The following is a 6,734-nucleotide window of genomic DNA, read 5'->3' as shown; positions in this document are numbered from 1 at the left end:
TGTTTTGTTTTGTTTTGAGACAGAGTCTTGCTCTGTCACCCAGGCTGGAGTGCAGTGGCTTGATCTCAGCTCACTGGAAGCTCCGCCTCCCAGGTTCATACCATTCTCCTGCCTCAGCCTCCCAAGTAGCTGGGACTATAGGCATCTGTCACCATGCCTGGTTAATTTTTTTTTTTTTTTTGGTATTTTTTTAGAAGAGATGGGGTTTCACCATATTGACCATGCTGTTCTCGAACTCCTGACCTCAGGTGATCTGCCCACCTTGGCCTCCCGAAGTGCTGGGATTACAGACTTGAGCCACCTCACCCGGCCACAGAGAGGGCCTTGAGTAGAAACCAGCAAACGTTTTCAAATAGAAGATTACACATGAGCCAAAGCACACAGAGAGGAAGGCATACCCAGAAAAGCCTGAGAGGGGTCCAGAGTCTCTCTAGCCATGTAGAATGCAAAAAGTTCTCCCTCTGGAAAACTGGACTACAAAGTCTGAAAAGTTGTTGGATTTATCAAATGCAGACTTTTTTTCATGAAAAAATAACAGGGCATATAAAGAAAGAGAGACCCCCCCCCCCCGCTGCCGCCCGCCCAACAAATTCAAAGGAGTAAATTAAGTCTTCAGATTAGCCACAGCTGGTTTTTAAACATGTACACCTCCCACACTGGACTGAAGCCTGAACTATTTAACCAAGTAACTAAAATACTTAGGAAAAATAAACAAAAACATGCACACCAGAGTGGAATGAGATAAGCTTCAAGAGACCTGTGTCATTCCAACTCTATAGGAGACTATGAACTTGCTTACACACTGAGCACATTGCTACTACAACTAGCATCAGAGACAGCCATCATACAAAGACTCTCTATAACCAAGGAATTCATACAGAATTTTTACCCATTAAAGTACAAAGAGCCAAATTAAGCTACAATAAACTACAAACATTAAAGTCACATACTTGAGGGGGAAAAGAAATTTTTAAAAACCAGTCAAATGAAAAATACATGAGAATATTTAGGCCAGGCACAGTGGCTCACACCTGTAGTCCCAGCACTTTGGGAAGCCAAGGCATGTGGATCATGAGGTCAGGAGATTGAAACCATCCTGGCCAACATGGTGAAGCCCCACCTCTGCTGAAAATACAAAAATTAGCTGGGCGTGGTGGTGAGCACCTATAATCCCAGCTACTCCGGAGGCTGAGGTAGGAGAATCGCTTGAACCCAGGAGCTGGAGGTTGCAGTGAGCCGACATCGTGCCACTGCACTCTAGCCTGGCGACAGAGCAAAACTCCGAAAAAAATAAAAAATAAAAAAAATAATAATTAGAAGCAATACTCTACCCAAATGAGAGAAAAACAAACAGAAAGACAATTTTGTGAATATGACAAAATAGGGTTCTGTAATACCCCAAAAGATTATAGTAGCACTCCAATTAATCCAAACCTAGATGAAATCTTTGGAATATAAAATAAAGAATTCAATAGGTTGATTATAAACCTACTCAAAGAGACACCTGAAAAAGGTGAAAGCCTACATTAAGAAATTAAAACAACCATTCAGGATATGAAGGAAACATTTTATAAAGTGATAGATATCTTAAAGATAAACCAGTCAGAACTTTTGGAAATGAAAGACAAATTTAGAAATTACAAAATGCAGTGAAAAGTTTCAACAATAGACTAGAACAAGTAGAAGAAAAAAATTCAAACTTCAAAGACTGGGCTTTTAAATTCACCCAAACAGACAAAAATAAAGAAGAATAAAAAAAAAATGAAGTTTTCAAGATCTATGAGATTATGGCAAAGGGTCAAACCTAAGAAGAATTGGTGTTCCTGAGGGAGAAAACAAAAAGTCTTGGAAGCATATTTCAGGGAACAATTGAGGAAAATTTCCCATATGCAAGTATGAGAAACTCAAACAATTCCTGGAGATTCACTGCAAAAAGGTCATCACCAAGGTCTATAGTCATCAGGCTACATAAAGTCTGTATGAAAAATTCACAGCTATTATACTATCTTTTATTGCCTTCAATACAGTTACATGATCCAGCTCAACCTCTGGTAATCACTGCTTTCTATCTCAATATAAGGATTTGGGATAACAGTTCAGCCTTCCATTCCATGTGTCCTCCAGCGTAAAGTTAGAGAAGCTCCAAAGTCCTACTCCACAGAGTAGCTGAGTAAAAAAGGTAGAGCTTATTAGCCTTGGGGCTTCTCTTCCACAGGTAATTCCCTCAATATCCCTGCAGTAATTGATGATAATCTCCCCCAAAGCAGTTTCTCATTCAGGGGACTGAGGAAGTCATGGATTAAAAAAATGTTTGGCAAACCACAGAGCAATATGGTTTACTGGCAGCTGGTCTTCACCTTCAGGTTCTTCTTCTTCCCCTCTTTCTGACCTCCCAGGGTTTACAATAACTGAGATTCGTAAGGGTGCAAAGGTAGGCAGTCCTCCCCTGTGCTCACTACTATAAAGAGTGACTATCACAACTAGGTAAATGTGAACACACAGGACAAAATATCAAGATTATTGAGGAAAATAAAGCCCTTCAAAAGAGAGAGACAGAGAGAGAAAATAACTGGTATGCAGACATCATAGAAGTAGATGTTTTAGAAGACAACAGGAATTTAAAGTAAATATAATAAATACACAAAATATATAAGGAAAAATATTAGTAAAGTGAAATAAACTCAAAATAAGATTTAAAAAGTACAAGTGTAAAACATGAAGTGCAAAATATGTAATAGTTTAAAATAATATATGGATAAAAACAAGAAAGCATGAGTTAGAAAATTAAACAGAATTTTATTTTAAAAATTTGGAAATACATACATATATATGAAAGTATAAAGTATATAAAGATTTTAATTAGAATTAACAATAAATTAATAATGAATTCCTTAAAAAGAGAAAAATTAAAGAGGATAAATATTTAAAGAAATACTAATTGTTAATTTCCCAATATTCAACAAAAATATAAAAACTTCAGGATGAGAGTGCCCATTGAAAACCCAGTGAAAGACATAAGTAAGAACACATACATATATGGAGAAAGTTTAGTAAAACATAAGAATATCAGTGGCAAGAAAAAATGTTGAAATCTTTAAGGAAAGAAAACATTTTACTTTTTAACAGCAAGTGTGGATGTACAAAAGATTAATAATACTTTTACAGTATTGAAGTAAGAGAACATGAAATCCATAATTTTGTATTTAACCAAATAGTCATTCAACTATAAAAAAACATATTCTCAAGCATATAAGGTCTCAAAAGTTTGGCATGAAAAGATTCACACTGAAATCCATTTTGGAAGAAATACTTAAATAAAACAAGAATAAAATATAAATGATATTGTGTGAGATTTGCAAAACAAGGTGAATAAAATACTTGGTAATTTTGTTATTGTCTTAAAAAAAAATAAGACCAAAAATAGAACAGGAGGGAAAATAGGTGTAGTATCCAAAATTTAAAACTTTAGATTAAAAATCCAGATACTATTCGAGAGTATAGAAGTTAAGAAGGCATACCAAAGAACTTGAGAACTTATGCTTTAGTCTGTTTGGGACTTCTACTGAAAACATTGCAAAATATAGCATATAACAAAACTGGGAATGTTATAAACAACAGAAATTTACTTGTCACACTTTTAGAGTCTAAAAAGTCTGTGATCATGGCAGGGTCATCTTCTCACTGTAATCTCACATGTTGGAAGGGGAAAAAGAGCTCTCTGGGGCCTCTCTTATAATGACTCTAAACCGATTAATGAGACGTCTGCTTTCATGACCTAATCAATTGCCAATATCCCTACAATTGAATGGGGGGAGGGCATAATATTCAGAGCATAGCAATAGGCTACAGTTTGCCTTGTTATAAAAATAGATATATCAATTCAAATAGCGTAAGAAAATATTAAAATTCAGCTGAGAAGGGAGTAAATTGGCATCATATTCCAAGATAGTGGAAAAAGATCTGACTATATAAAATACAATAAATGTAAAGGGACAAAATTGCTAGTTTAAAGCTAGAGATATTTCAATTTGAATATTTTCCAAAAAACCTAAATATATGCTCTTTATAAGAGGTAATTCTAAATTGTGAGGAAGTGTTGATGATAATAAAGGAATAAGAAATGTAACAATTAAAAGAAAATCTTATAGCCATATAAATAATAGTCCAAATAGACTTATAGAAACATCATTATGGATACAGGTGTCTACATATTGATATACGTAAATCACCCTGAAAGATAAAATGATTATAAAATATTCAACTTAACAGCTGCAAAATATTAAACAAAAATCAATATGATTATTGTAATTAGAGGAAATTTCAATGTATCCTTTTTCTCAATTATTATAGGTCACTAGTCAAAATATTAGCAAGGACATAGAAGATCTAAATAATACAATTAACAAGACACATATAAAATTCTACATCCAACAATTCAAAAGATATGCATTTTTCTCAAGTACACAAGGGAGAATTACAAAAATTGATGATATATTTGGACATAAAAACGTCTCAACAGTACACATGGACACAAAGAAATGAACCATAGATGCCGAGGCCTACTTTAGGGTGGAAGGTACAGGGAGGGTGAGAACTTATCAAGTACCTATTGGTTACTATGCATATTACATGAGAATTAAAGTAATCTGTACACCAAACTCTCATGGCACACAATTTACCGATGTAACAAACCTGCACATGTACCCACTGAACCTACAATAACAGTTAGAAAAAAAGAATTCCAACAAATTTCAAAAAGTAGGTGTCATACAGATAATACCTGCCACAATACAACTATGGCAGACACTACTAGAAAACATTTCTAAAGAAAAATCCCCACATATTTGAAGGAAAATCTTATTTTTAAATAATTTGTGTATTAATGAAGAAATTATAATAAAATTTTAATTAAAAGTTTAGAACCAATAAGGCATGAGATAAGTGAATGCTATTTAAAAAAATATGTTGGGACTTCTGGTTTCCGGTTCTGAAGACAAGGAGGTTGGAGGGTGCCATTTTGTCCTAACAACAAGAAAAACACTAAACTGACTGAAAAGCAACAACTCTTCCTGGATCCATAAAAGAGGTGACGACATATGGCAACACACTGTCTCCAAGATTGAAGAGACAAACCCCATAAGGGAGTTATAAGCTGACTTTCTGGAGCAGAAACTCATAAACAGAAACAACAAAGTAAACAATGTCAAGGCAAAATAAATAAATAAATAAATAATAAAAAATCTGTACCATAATTGAATTGTTGGAGTCTCAATGTGAACAAGTCTGAGGGCTAAACATTCCAGTCGAGGACCTCAGTCGAGGACACCACTTTTTATGATTGTTCTCCCCAAGATCCCAAACTGGATCTTATAGTAAATATTGGAGAAAAAATTCTCTTGTTCCATCAGTGTGAAGGCACTTTGAAATAAGCCAGAGCATTCTGCTGTTAATAGGGATTATAGGACTTGCCCTCAGGAGAAACTAGTTAATTGGAATCTCATAAACTCTGGTGTTGTCTGAGTCTAAGTGACCTGAGGTAAAGGAAATATCCAACTTCAACCAGTCCTGGACATCCATATGAGAGAGAAAAATACTCAGTTCCAGCCCACTATAGCCATTCTTTTCTGCCTAGGGAGGAAAAATTAAAATAAACAAACTAACAACAACAACAACAACAAAAACCACGAGAAGCACTTGTGAAATTTACAGTCCGAAGGTCCAGGTTTATTCAAATACTGATACCTAAGCACAGAATTATAGGATGCTTCTTCTCCTGACCATGCCTTACCAAGACATTATTAAAGGCCTATGCATATCAGGTTTTTAAAACCCAACACATTCTGATTCACTATCAAGAAAATATTACAAGTCACCTGAAAGGCAAGTAATGCAATTAGAAGAGAGAGAGAGCAAGAATCAGGACCAAACTCAAGTATGGCAGAGAGGTTGGAATTATCAGGCTGGGATTTTAAGACAACTGTGAGCAATATGCTAAGGGCTGTAACAGAAAAAAAAGAAAAAAAAAAAAGACAGCATGTAACAACAGAACAGTTAAGCAATTTAAGCAGAGACAAAGTTTCTAAAAAAAAAAAAAAAAAAAAGAACCAGAAACAAATGCTAGAGACCAAAACATTGTAGCAGAAATGAAGAATTCCTTTGAAAAGCATATTAGTATACTTGACATGCCTCACAAAAGAATATATGAACTTCAGGATATATCAATTAAACTCTTCAAAACTAAAAGCAAAAAGAGTAAAGACTGAGAATAATCCAAGTAAAATATCCAACAGCTGACGGATAACTATTAAAGGAGCAACCTACATATAATGGGCACACTCAGTAAAGAAAAAAGAAAACAGGAAACAGAAGAAATAATTGATTCAATAACAACTATTTCCCCAAATTTATGTCAGACATAATAAACAACAGATCATAGAAGTTCACGTTCACAGAAAAACGAGCAGGATAAATGCCCCCCAAATAATTCACCTATTAATATCATTTTCAAACTGCAGAAAATAAGCAGACAAAGGAAAAGCTAATCCAAATAAAGCTAACTGCCTACTTATATAAGAACAAACATAAGAAATTGTATCTGAGTTCTCAGGAGCCATGGCTGCACAAAAAGTGGAATAAAATATGTAAAGCATTGATAGAAAACAGAAACAACAACCTAAAATTATAAACCCTGTGTAATTATCCTCTAACATGAAGGAGAAATAAGGATTCCTCAG

Source organism: Mandrillus leucophaeus, unplaced genomic scaffold (assembly GCF_000951045.1).
Source record: "Mandrillus leucophaeus isolate KB7577 unplaced genomic scaffold, Mleu.le_1.0 Scaffold892, whole genome shotgun sequence".
In the NCBI taxonomy this organism is placed as follows: Eukaryota; Metazoa; Chordata; class Mammalia; order Primates; family Cercopithecidae; genus Mandrillus; species Mandrillus leucophaeus.
This window is presented reverse-complemented; position numbering follows the sequence as displayed.